Here is a 14,846-nt window from a genome sequence, read left to right on the forward strand (position 1 = left end):
ATAATTTTGTCATCTCAAACAAATTTGGTTCAGAGTATTCTTGGGTAAAGGGTATTCAGAATCAAAGTGCCACGCCTCTTCCAAGGGGAGATAATTAAGGAACAATTTAACACTGATGGGATATTTAAAATGCTCTAGAGTCGAAGGGCTAGGAAAAAAAATATCTATGCGAAACCTTCCCGGTGATCTTTCCAGATTTTTGCCTGTCTTGACTCGTTCTTAAAAACATACTATTGGAGGGATATTTCATTTGTTGTAAGTAAGTTGCAATAATGTAGCACTCTTAGATTTTTTTTGGGGGGGGGGGGGGGTTACAACTCCTTAGATCTCTGTAATGGTGTAAATGCCACAGATTTGGGCTCAAATTATCAGTAAGCGGCTAGTATATCAACATTTCTTACCTTAACAAAATGTAAGACATGAATTAATTCAAAAGTATGCAGAGCCCATATATCAGCTATTTTTACATGCTTTTACAGATAATGGTTGACGTAAAAAATTGTGTAAAAAATTATAACAAAAAACACACATATGCATATCTTGGTTGCCATCCCAAAAATAAATTTAAATATATCTAAAACTTGAGCGAATAAATTAAAATTTGAAAGAAATGATTACACGTATTTCAACCTTAGTGACACATGCTATTAAAATATGGTTTAAAAAGTAATGCAATTAGTATCAATTATACAGTTAAGTACTTATTTCATCATTTTCAAAATCTAACACTTCAGGACGAAGTAATTATTTCCAGAATACGTATTGGTCATTCAAAATTAACACATGAATATTTACTTACCCGAAAATGGCAACCAGAATGTATACCATGTGAATGTCCGTTAATTATCAGTCATATTCTTTTGGAATGTACAGATTTTTCTCCTTCTCGAAGTAGACTTTTTAACGATGCATGAACTTTATACAGATATAAATGTTTATACAATTTTAGAATTTTTACATGAATCTGATTTTACAGTTAAAATTAGAATAGTATAACTAAGCAATTATGTCTATATTTTAACTGATTACATATTTTTAAATGTTGAGTCCGTCGGATGGGACGTTAAATGGTGCCCAGTGTCAAGGATTACAACCCCCTTGGCACGTAAAAGATCGTTTCTCTGGTGTTCGAAAAAGAGTAGGCTCACTGGGGGCCGCCAGAGAAACCAAGAACCTCAAAATTGGACATACATGTATACACTTAATTTGATTGCCGAAATATTGCCGACTCGGCGTTAAACAATAATAGTCAATCAATCGATCAAAATCTAACATGATTTCCTTTGTTAATTAAAATAAAATGTAATTAAAAAACAGAAGAATTATCTTAAATTTTTTTTATTTTTAACAGATATTTTGTCCTGACTGAGTCACTTGTTAAAACATTTTCGTCATTTGATAAGTAAGAAGAAACCTCACAAGATAGATAATGCATGAAACTTGGAATCTCATTTTCAAATTAGTGGCTTTTGCATTACCATCTTTTCAGTAATTTAATTTATGTGACATGCATTTGCTCATCTTTGCTAGCCAAGGATATTTTATCTGCTACTCTTCTCACAAACCCTCAACCTATCATGCTATCAAAAGTTTAGGTGATCTCGAATCACAGCTTACATCACTGATAGAAATAAAGAGTATTTATAAAAAGTAATGTGTTTGAAGAATATTTAACAAGCAAGTTTATTTGTTAAAAAGCATGCAAGTGTTTATTTCCAATATAGATTACATTATGTGCACAGTATCTTCTTTTTGGATGATATGCAATAGCTATTTAGATAGTGGAATGTTATGAATAATTATCCTGAATAAAGATATCGGCATTTATTGATTGGTCAAATGACGTCAATAAGCTGAACTGCTCTCCGGTTCTCCAGAGTTGCTTTGCGGTTGAGCTTATGCCCCGGAGTCGGCATCACTCCGCACTCTTAAGTTCTTCGGCGTAACTCCCGCCATCAAACACAAAATCATCAATCTCCTTAGACATAATCTTTCTTTCTACTTCACCCTCTTCCCATTTTCAAAAAAGACTCGGAAGGGGTGGGACAATCTTCAAGGTTGCTGGTATTTTAGCTTCCCTACCCAGCATAAGCCGATTGAGTGAAGCGCTCGCATGAGAGGTAGAGATAGCTCCCCCTATCAGGACAGTCACGTCACAAATGGCCTGGCTCTTTGCACTCGTAACAGACCAATGACCTTGAAACGCGAGGGTGACCTTGTAGACTGATCCTTAGATAATCGGCGTTTGGGGCTATTGCTACTGTCCTTCGATTCCCTGGGATTATTATAATGCTGCCTGTCGAAGGCCCGGTCCCGTATATCGGCACTGATCTTCGCTCCTTCGGCACTGGAGGACCATTCACGTTCCCTCTTTAAGGTGTGCTCCCTCACCTCACGTCCCCTGTATTCGGAGTTGGAATCCAAGTTCTCTCGGTAATGACCTTGACATGGGGGCCAACTGCGGTCATCTCCGCTAGAGATTGATCTCACAGCTCTGTGACTAAGCTGGTAGGTTTTAACCCTTTTATTCGCTTATCTAGAATCCCCGAGAGATTATTTAGTAACTGCCACCCCGCCTCGCCGTCATTACACTAAAAAAAATTATTGAAATTAGAATTTACAATAGTGCCCTTCAAGTTAAAAGAAGAAGGAATATGTATCATGTATGGCCTCTATTTTGTGAGTGTTCAGGCCTTTAACACCTTTGGAAGATTTCAGCTCGTCAACATGGAACGCCAAATCCAAAACTTTATTTAGCAGAAATGCTGCTGGATTTCTTTCCAAAAGTGCACTTGAATCCGCATTTCTCAACTTTCATGGGTTAACAAGGACATCCAGGAAAAGGTCATCCTTGTCTATAAGCAATGGCACTTATCGCTAAAATATACAATAAATAAATAAATAAATGTGGTTCAATGTATTACCAAGTTTCATTTGTAATTAAGTCTAGTTTAATAAATGACTTTCATTGAATTTTCTTAAGTCATTCCATTTTTTTTTTGAGCTTGCACAAGCTTTAAACTTTGATATCAGATAAAAACTTCGATTTAACTGTTCAGGAAAACTTCCGAAAAAATACTGTGTATAATAAATGCCTGCAAAACCTGTTGACTGCACTGCGTCAGTATACAGGCGCAATGTGTAGTTTAAAATGAATTTTTCATCTCAAAACATGTTTTTGACATAATGAGTATCATGGAAAATTAACCACATGGACAATGCCATATCATCCTTAATTTTTTTGTTTGAAAATTCCTGTATTTCGGAAACTGGCATTGTCAGATAAAAAAAAGCTTTAGAAAAGCTCGGCCTGACAATATAACAGATGAACCCCTATCAAGTATCAAAGATTACATTTCTTTGCCCCGCTTGATATCATACATGTACATTTCGTCTACTTGTAGTAAACAAAACATTAAACTTTCGTGTTGCAAATTAACCTATCACATTATTTATTCTTGCGTTGATATTGGAACAATAAATGCTGCCATTTTTCAGCCTTGTCTGTAGGCAATCAGTTTCTCTCTGCCTAACATCAATTGTAATACCTACAAATTTAATAATCTGAGTGGGAAGTACGATCTTGCCTGCTGCCAGAAGGATTCCTATATCTGCACAAACATCCAAATAGCTTTAATTTTTTAATCAAATGAAAAAAGAAAGCCATCTCAAATGTGAACTACATATGTGATACCGAGTTTGTTGCGAGTAATCCATTTAATAGCTGTACTGAATTCTTCAAACATTTTGCAGCTTGTTCTACATCCCATTGGTAGACATTTGTCATTGTAATATTTACCCTCCCAATAAAAACACAAGAGTTCATAGTCTTCTGGCCTAACTGGTAATATCCTAAAAGCTGATCTGATATCAGTTTGTCAACAAATTGCTGTTTCACCGATTTCTTTGATCTGTAAATTGGCATCATTTATTCCTGCATATTGCACTGCTGCAGCAGCATCAGAAATACCAGCATTAATAAAATCTTCTTTTTTATCGGGAAATGACAAATGACGGATGATTCTAAACTGATTTGGTGTTTTTTTTTCGGGGGGGGGGGGGGTTTACTTTTCCCAAAGGAGAAATTATTATAGATGGAAAAGGGGGTCAGGGAAAGAACCTTAAATGCGGCCTGCTGCAATTCTTTTAAGATGATATCAGTAACTAACTTTTCTTTTCTATAGCGGATTTTAAGATTTGGAATGAATTGATATCCCCGTTTCCCTTCAAATTCAAGATGGAAACTTCCCTAAAACCATTTAGTAAGTATTGCAATTTGTGTTGTTCATACCTTCTAAGTAGTTACCTAAGAAGGTACGGTTTGGGCTTTATTGTGCCCTAAAAATTTAATGTTCTTTAAAAGATAAGAAATTGGCTTAAACAGTTTGGCCACAATTCCTTTTTTCAGTAATTGTTACGCTAAAAGGGAATTGTTCCTGTTTTCAGTAATAAAAAACATTACTATATACGGGAATTTTCACTCGTTTACCTTCTATTCTCGTGTTTGCTTTGAATAAAAAATTAAGTGCAAGAATATTTTCACATCCTCTAGATATTTATACTCTATTAAGTGTATATATGCTTAAAACTACAATATTTACCGCTGCAAAAAGCTGAAAAGAGTGAGGAAATATTTCTGTGATATAGATTTCTTACGAAGCTTATCTGTGTTCTGAGATTGAATATGTTTTTAGTAAGGAAGAGCGACTCATGCCCCTGCAAGCCAGATAAGTAATCTATTAAATGTATGGCCGTGCTAAATTACCCATAAACTTTGCGTAGGAGCAATGGTTCTCTCACATACCACAGTCATTAGTATCAATAGATGTGCTTATGACAGGAACAACGTAAGTCAGGTTTAAGTCTCAGTATTTATATAACAAAAATGATTTTGATGAGTAAAGATGATAACAAAATGCAATAACAACAAGAGGCCCAAGGGCCTTAACGGTCACCTGAGTACAATACAACAACTTAGAGGATCCATAAACTGATAAATGAAGCTTTGTTGCCCAAAAGCAAGAAAAATAGTATGATTAGCATCAACTTATTTGTCTAGTATCTATCTGTCCCCCATTTATCACTATTACCATGCAGACTATTAACAAAATGTCTATTTTTTAACCCCATATTATTACTTCTCACATTGGCCTCTCTTGGCCTTTGTAGAACATTTAAAAAGATAAGTTATTTTTGTCTCATTTTTATTCATCTATTATTTCCAAGTCTTTCCAAGTCTACCTGATCATTAAAACTGTGAAAGTACTTTTTGTATTATACAATAAATATACTTGCATAATGCTCGTATTCTATTGACTTTTCAAATACATTGTTTACAGTGATTAATTATCAAAGGTGAATTACTTTGCTCAGCAGAATACAGGTTAATAAAGCCCTGGCCAGGACCAGAACACTTGATTAAATGGTCCAGGTTTTCAAAATTCTGGTAAAAATGCCTTTGCAAATTAAAACTTTTACTCTGTTTGCCTCGAAAATGCCCAGAAGCATAGAAGATTTTCAAAGAAATGCATTTTCACTATATTATTAATTAAATAAAGCCCCACCCTTACACCAGAACATCTGACCCAGGGGCCATGAACAATTCTGGAAGAAGTACCCTTGCTCAACTATACACTTGTTTCTTTGCTTCATAACCAGTAGTAGAAAAAATACTTTGAAAGAAATTATGCATTGTCACTATATAATCAATAATCCCCCCCCCCTCTTCACCAGAACCCCTGACCCAGGGGCCATGAATTTCACAATTTTGGAAGAGGCATTCTTCCTTATCATAACCATGCACTTCCTTTGTTTGAATAATAGCTAGCAGCAGAGAAGATTTTGAAAGAATTTATGCATTTTCCTTATATAATCAATAGAGCCCCACCCTAACACCAGAACCCTTGACCCTGGGGCCATGAAATTCACAATTTTGGAAGAGGCAACCATGTTTATCATAACTATGTACTTAGTTTATTTAATATCCAGGAGCAGAGAAGAAGATTTTGAAAGAATTTATGCATTTTCCATATATAATTTATCGAGCCCCACCCTAACACCTGAACCCCTGACCCAGGGGCCATAAAATTTGGGATTTCTGAAAAGACAGCCATGATAACTATGTTCTTAGTTACTTTATTTAATACCCAGGAGCAGAGAAGAAGATTTTCAAAGAATTAATGTATGTTCACTATATAGTCAATAGAGCCCCACCCTCACACCTGAACCCCTGACCCAGGGGCCATGAAATTCATAATTTTGGAAGAGGCACTCTTGCTCGCCATAATTATGTACTTAGTGTCTTTTTTTAATATCCAAGAGCAGAGAAGATTTTCAAAAAATAAATGCATTTTCACTATATAATCATTTAGAGCCCCACCCTAACACCAGAACCCCTAAACCAGGGGCCATGAAATTCACAATTTTGAAAGAGAAACACTTGCTCATCATAACTATGTACTCAGTTCATCGGCTTAATATCCAGGAGCAGAGGAGATGAATGCATTTTCACTACATAATCATTAGAGCCCCGCCCTAACACCACAACTCCTGACCCAGGGACCATGAATTTCACAATTTTGGAAGAGACACTCTGGCTCACCATAACTGTGTACGTAGGTCATCAGCTTAATACCCAGGAGCAGAGGAGAAGATTTTTAAAGAATTAATGCATTTTCATTATATAATCATTAGAGCCCCGCCCTAACACCAGAACCCCTGACCCAGAGGCCACGAAATTCAAAATTTTGGAAGAGGCACTCTTCCTCATCATAACTGTGTACTTAGGTCATCCACTTAATACCCAAGGGCAGAGGAGAAAATTTTCAAAGAATTAATGCATTTTCATTATATAATCATTAGAGCCTCGCCCTTACACCAGAACCCCTGACCCAGGGGCCATAAATTTCAAAATTTTGGTAGAGAGCTTAATGCTTATTACAATCATGCCAACAGTTTGACTGCTTGATATCCAGGAGTAAAGAAGAAGACTTTAAAAGACTGCATTAATTTTGATGCTTTTAGCGCCACCCCTCAGGCCCCAGGGGGGCAGGGGCCATTTCACAATTTTTACTCCCCTTCACCCATAGATGCTCTATGCCAAAATTGGTTGAAATTGGTTCAGTGGTTCCAGAGGAGAAGCTAAAAATGTTCAAAAGTTTACGACCGATTGACGACGAACGACGACGGACGAAAACATAGCAAAAGGTCACCTTAGTGACTCAGGTGACCTTAAAATGAGGGGGAAATATGAATAATGTACATGAAATTGAGAAGTGAAACTCTCAGAAAGTAAAAATTGTATAATATGAAATATTTATATAGAAATATTTTCAAAATATGGATACTTTACCAAAAAGCACCAAAATCAATTGGAAAATGTAAATATTTTCCAGATATAAATTGTAATAAATAATTTCTCGGCTCTCCTAAAGTCAAGTTTTAGTGGAAAATTTTTCCAAAAATATCTAAATAATTTTTAAAAGACAGAAAATTCAAAAATATTTATTTCAAAAATAATTAAAAAAAAACTTTTTAGGAGAGAAATTCCGAATGAGTCAATGACGCAGTTATCAAAAATACACTGTTAAGTGAAAGTAGCAGAGAAAGAGTTAGACTGCCGGACAACTCAGGTGAGAAATGGACAAAACTGTTCTTTTATACTTTATTGAACAAAAGAAAATCAATGAATCGATGTTTATGTTGAACTGAACTATTGGCTTCACATACCACCGATTAGCCAATCAGAGCGGACTTTACAAAGGTGTGTGAATACACAATTCAGGAAGTTACATTGATTGTTTACAAATAAGCGGGCAACATGTGTTTAACTTCGCGTTGTGTTTAAAGTTAAATAATTTGTAATAGCACCAAAATAATGAGGTAAAAACTCTTAAAAATCAAGTTTAAAGATGTAAAGATGAAAAGGTAAGCAATTTGGTTGTAAACAAAACCAGTTTTCCTACACTCTTCCCTCCTTGGGGAACAAATGTGTAAACATTTGTGTGTTAAATAATCATCAAACCAAAACTGGAAAATACAATACATGATACATTGACCGATAAAAATATAAGGTCATTTACATATTAGTCATTCAAAAAATATTGCATCAAATTGATATCATGAATCACTCGGGTATTTATTTACAACAAAAGAAAAATGAGTGATTATATAAATATCAACAGTATAACTCTAGAATATATATCAAATACATCAAAGTCTCTTCAACTTTATAATGTTTAATATCTTATTGATTTCCTGATTTTTCGGGGTCCCACCAGTGCATCTTTGTACCATCGTGGGTTTTAGTGATATGTTACAATTGTTTTGTTGTTGGTTTCAAGAAAAGATAGTTTTTCATCTTTGGAGTTGTCAAAATCTGGGTCTAAATTTTCGGATAAAATTATAGTGTTTGCAAGGGCTTTCTCTACTTCATATTTTCTTTTCCGTTGTGCGATTTTTCTTGGAGATTCAGGCATGTTCTGAATTTTGGAGGAACAACTAGTTCTCGATCGATGTATTCTTCGTTAGGGGCGGTAATTACAACAAACTCGATTTTTGTAGAATGTTGGCGTTCATGTTGCTTCTTTTGTTTTGCTTGAATAAGATTATACATTAAAAATAGTTATTATTTTTTTTTACGGAAACGTGTACTTTTATCCTATGAACCATGGAACTCCTGAAGGTATTGAATTTGTTACTATTGAAACACTTGGGCACAAGGCAGGTCATTCCCTCAGAGTTCCACTCTGGCCTTAAATCATCATCCAAAGTATGAATCGTTCACGGTAGGTCAGTCGGTAGATCGCTCGCTCCGTGATCGGGAGGTCGTGAGTTCGAACCGCGACTGACCTAAGTCGATAAATAATGGGCTGCAACTGTTCTTTCGCCATGCGCTCGGCACTTTGAAGTGAAAGTTGCGGGTACTTCGGATGAGACCTTAAAAACCAAGGCCTCGTGTCACGGCAGGCGTTGGCACCACAGGCACTTGTTTCTGTAATAATTTTTTTAACCCATAGTATAATAATAACACAAGGTATCCAACTCCGAATTACACGGAGTACCCCCCTCCCTCAGAATCGCACTCGTTTACAATTTCAGAGGACATGCACTGGCAAACTGCTAATACCTATGTCTTCTACGATAATTTATCTACACAACCATATATGGCATGCTTGTCTTTATTTTCTCTAGTCTCCGTAAACAGCGTCAAAACTCTGCTCGCCGTGTGGAAAAGTCGAATTCAACCATGAAATGGTATGTGCTAATCCCGCACAGAGATTTTGATTGGCTAAAAATCTGTTTCTAAAATTACTTCGGATAAACATCGTAATGTTTTCAGGGAAAATCAGACGTAAACAAGTTCTATTTACTCAAACAATATTTTAACACTGGAATTGAATTTTTAAACCCACTCATTTTTTAATTTTGTTCTCTGTGCGGGATTAGCACATACAATTTCATGGTTGAATTCGACTTTTCCACTCGGCGAGCAGAGTTTTGACGCTGTTTACGGAGACTAAAGAAAATAAAGACAAGCATGCCATATATGGTTGTGTAGATAAATTATCGTAGAGACATAGGTATAAACAGTTTGCCAGTGCATGTCCTCTGAAATTGTAAATGAGTGCGATTCTGAGGGAGGGGGGTACTCCGTGTAATTCGGAGTTGGATACCTTGTGTTATTATTATACTATGGGTTAAAAAATTTATTACAGAAACAAGTGCCTGTGGTTGGCACGATAAAGATCCCTCACTGCTCAATGGCCCTGAGTGCCGAGTAAAGGTCAAAATTTGAAGCCCTTCACGGGTATATGGTGGTCTCTATACGAGTGAAAATTTCTCGAATGGGACGTAAAACAACATACAATCAATGAATCATCCAAAGTATGGATCTCCTCCATGGGAAGATTATGCTAATGCAAGTGACAAAGTTAAAAAGGAATCTCTGTCAACTCTGAATCACAACAAACTCCCAGAGTTCTTATTTGGTCAGCTTGATTACATTGTCAGATGTCTACCAAATGTATCCATTCTTAAACATAGGCATTAATACTTTACCTCATTAAACAAAACATCAAACTGGTTGCATGGACTAAATGAAACAGAGAGAGATGCAGTTATGAAAGACTCCATGGATCAACGCAGAGTGTTGGAAAAAAGAGATTCAACAACTCCAGAAGGAAAAATTACAAGAAAAGGGAGGACTCCTCAACGGAAAAGAGCAGCGTGCATTGAAAAGCTTGCATCTGAAGTCTTTTGGCAGTCATTGAAAGATGTTGACATATTTCTGGCTTAAATAACACCTGGTAAAAAGACAGCTCTGAAAGCTCAGCTGAATTTCAGAAAAAAGGTGTTGAAACAAAGAATATTCATCTTTTCTCGTATATGTGTTGGATGGGAAAACTAAACAGTGTTCTGCAAAGCAAGCTTGCCAGTAAATTGAAGACTCTTGTAGTAGCTTCTCACAATACCCCCCCCCCCCCTGAACATCAGGAGAAAGACAGACGTCCCTTGTTTGGAGTATATGTTGGTCGGGTTATCTCAGCTGTTCCAGGATTTCCTCGGTGGTTCAATGTCATCTATGGAGATGATAAAGCTATCTACACATACAAGTTGTGTGATTACTTTGTATCTGGAGATCTTTGGATAATGGTTGTTTGAGTCTGAATGTAAATATATTATTCTCTTATATTATTATTCTCTTTATTATTTATTAGGAGTGTTTTTGATCTTCATAAGTCAGCTATTGTTTTTATGCTTCCAACTATTTATATAATAATTCCCTGGCGTTAATGTCCATTTTGTTCCTGCAAGAAAAGTTACTCGAAGGACGTATCTAATTACTCCGTGGAAAATCTACACAGAAATTAATTAAAAAGAATGCAATCTGGAGTCATCCGTTTCATTTCCCTCCCTGTTTAAAAACTAACTAGTAACTGTTATTGTCCTAAATGCCAAATTATTTACTAAATGTTTTAACCATTTGAAAATCCTATGATTTTGCAGTCTTGGTTAGTAACTCCGCGGACTAATTAAAAAAAACACTTCAAAATTGCCAATTTAAAAAAAAAAATATGTGTAAAGTTTATTGCAGTATAAAATAGCACTAATATTTTTATCAACTGAGCATATATTTTTCATTTCATATTATGTTTCCATGCACTATAAATTAATTCAATAAATGATACGAGCTTTAAGTATACATGTAAGATATATACAAACGTTACAATACTAACAACTAATTGTCTGTAAAGAAACCTCAATTTGATTTAATAGAATAATTTTATCAAGATGTCGAGATTGTAATTCAAAAAACCTGAATTTTTTTGTAAGTTATGTTTTTTACTACGACTTTTAACCGAGTAACACTGTGGACATTTATTGTTGGGTCCATGTAAATATAATGTTTTTTAGTATGTGTTTATAGAATTCTTTGTGTTTTAACATTGTTTACGCACCTCTGATGTTTGATTGCTAAATTAAAACTTTAAAAAAAACTAGATGGCAGCATTATTTTTTTCAAAATTCTGTTTGTGCAATTTGGACAAATTTTGAAATGACTCATCTATTTGTATTTCTTTTTTATTACAAAGTGTTATTAAAATCAGTCAAAAATTAAAGGTGTTGCATTTCGACATAATGTAAAAGTCAGACGGACACCTTATATCGCATAAACTCTCTTGGTCTTTGACAAGAACTAAAATCTGAATTATTATAGTTAATAACGCTCTATGTATAGTGAAGTATATTAAAGTGCAGTATATTTATAGTATAGTATAATATACCACACTTGCTTAAGATGCTGAATCCAACTTACGTTCCGCATGAGTAACAAGGCTGAGGTGTATTGAAGCAGGTTTTTTTATTAAAGTGTTACTATAAAACCTACACTGACTTCTATGGATATTACACATAGTAATGCACACTTTCAGGCTATTTTCTAGAAGAAGTAACCTCTTTAGAAATAACTGATTTGGAATCTGGATCTTAACCACACATAATGGTTGATGTTAGAAAGTACACATGGGGAAATAAGTTATTTCTTTAGTAGTTCGGTAAAATAATTCATTCATGAGAACGTGCATAAATATTTTAAACTTGCTTCAACTAAGTCTTCATTGTTATTATTTAATTTTCATCAGATATGTACCAATTTATGATCATATAAAAAAGGCTTTACAATAGATGTTCACAATAGATACTCCCCATCATGGGAATGAGTGAAATATGAACACAATCGTTATGACTTTCCGTTTAAAAAATCCCGGTGGTAAAGTGAAAACTTGGTAAAACTAGTAAAAATTGTTTTGAGTATGCTACAGCTGCGATTTACACAATTATATTTTTTCAACACTTTGCATTTATTGTGTTGTCCATCAACGCGTATACATGCAGCATAGTCTGTAGAAATTGTCGGCATCATGACGTGACAAAAGATCCTGGTATTAGGACGTGGTTCATTGGAGATCTGAATATTTTTATTTTGACGGTAATTGTAACCACTGATTTTTACATTGATGAATCAATTGATAAACAAATGCACTGCAATTTTATTCACCTTGAAATTCGTGTTCTTTTTCTTTGAAGACTTAAATAAAAATGTTCACTTTTAGCTTTGGAAAACATGCGCTTTCCTTGAATAATTACTTTCGAAAGCACTTTTTGAAATACTTTTTTTTTGTTTGCGGCCGATTTGATGCTTTGCATCACATTTACTTGGTTTCTTGTAGCTATGTGAATCTAAATCGTTTGCAATCAAAGACAAACGAACCATTATTTACTTCGCGGTTAACCGATACGTCTTTTTTTCAGTAACAAAATACAATGTTATATAATTGTAGGTAATGTCAAGAGCCCAATTAATAACATAAATATTTTATATATATATATATATATATATATATATATATATATATATATATATATATATATATGAGATTGATTGATTGTGTATGTAGTTAACGTCCCTTTCGAGTATAAAATGAGAACAATCAAGTTAAATTTTCCATCGTTACAAATTCTTTTCAGGAACATCCACTGGAGGAGAAATTTATGTTAATATTTATTTAAATTTTGATCTCTATTGAAATGATTACTTACTTAAAATTACTAATGGCACTGTTAAATATTGCCTTCTGTCATATGATTGATTCGGCTTACACAGAACTCGGGACTCTAAGTATACCAAATACATACGAAGATCTTCAGCCAAATGTCAATTCTGCGTTACCTAACGTTTATCTGGCTTACACGGAACTGGGAACTTTAGAACCATCAAGCACATACGAAGCTTTTCACCGTTATGTAGATTTTGACGAGATGTAGCTGAATATCAACCCAGTGCCTGCGGGCTCGTAATGGCAGACCCGTAGGAAGCAATTTCAGTTGGGGGGGGGGGCAACCATACATTTTCAGTTGGGGGGCACTATAAACTACCAAAAATTCCTTGACAAGCCAAAAAAAAAGGTTATCAGACGTTATTACTGAGGGGGCATAAGTATATAGTAGCTATATTTTCCATTGTATTCTATGCATCGGCAAAATTATGGGGGGGGGGGGGCACGGCCCCCCAGTTCCCACGGCCATGAATGGTGAAAAACATGTTTACTTCTGTGCTTTGTCTTGTATGGCGTAACGATCAGATATTTTTTTCGAAGATGTCATTTGTCTTGTAAATGTCTTGACATACATTGTAGTAGCAAATTTTTGTCGTTTATCATATCGTGTTGTACAAAGAAAATGACCACGCTCTCTTCTAACATGTGACCATCACGTAACACTTTCTTGTGTGATTGCTTTGAATATGCAATTTCCTACACGCTTAATAGAAATTATCCCATTCAATCACTGCTTTTAATGCAATTGATAAGTGAACTAATAAAAACAATTACACAAAAATTTTGTTGTTTATTAAAAAAAAGAGTATAATACATCTTAATAGTCAGGAAGACTCAACTAATACAGATGAAATTAAAAGAAGACCTTACAAGTGTTCTTTGAATATTATTTAAAAACAGAAAAATAGCTAGGTTATACTCTGAATACATCTTCCGTAGATTGAACCGAAGGTAAAACTTCCAGTACCATAATAGTTCGACTAGTTCCGTTTCATGAATTTGTGTTTTTGTTGGATGGATATATTTTCGGTTTCTGCAGAATTTTTATCCTCCGTTGTCTTTTAGGACGTAGGATCTTGCTGATGCCTGATGGTCGACGACAGTTGATGCACGGTTTCCATTTGTCAATATCCCTCATGGGCTATTTTCAAAAGTGAGTTTCTGCTGTCATTTCCTGGTTTAGGTCTCGTTTCGATTTCCTGAGTCATTCTTACATTGCGTTGAAGTGTTATCACCTTGTCTGTCTTTAGAATTGGGCTAAAAAACAATTGTGTGAGTGACTCACTGGCTGCGTTACTAGGTTAACATTGCTATACATGTACAAGGGTATTCAGCCTTTTCTAAGAAGATTTTGAACAGTGCGGTATGCTTGTCCGTTACTTTGAGCAAAGTGCAGGCTGCCGGTCTTGTAAAGAAATCCCATCTTTTCTTCACTAGAAAATGTGGTTCATTCTAGCTTTGGTATACCATATTTTGAGAAATGGTTCTTCAGGTGAGTAATAGTATTGCTGCTGGATAGATTGTCGAGTCTGGCTCTTTCCGGCCATTTGGAGTAGTTCAATTGTTACTATGTAGCGTCCTCCTCTGTATTCGACCAAACCTGTACATACAATCATAGCCTTCCAGCTGTATCTGTGACAATCATCGATTCCTTCTGATTCTGGTTGCTGTTCAAAGCACAGATACTATATCTTGAAACTCTATCTGTGCTGCTATTCCGGGTCTGTC

Source organism: Saccostrea echinata, unplaced genomic scaffold (assembly GCF_033153115.1).
Source record: "Saccostrea echinata isolate AGI-Se365-2 ecotype Australia unplaced genomic scaffold, CSIRO_AGI_Sech_v1 ptg000006l, whole genome shotgun sequence".
In the NCBI taxonomy this organism is placed as follows: domain Eukaryota; kingdom Metazoa; phylum Mollusca; class Bivalvia; order Ostreida; family Ostreidae; genus Saccostrea; species Saccostrea echinata.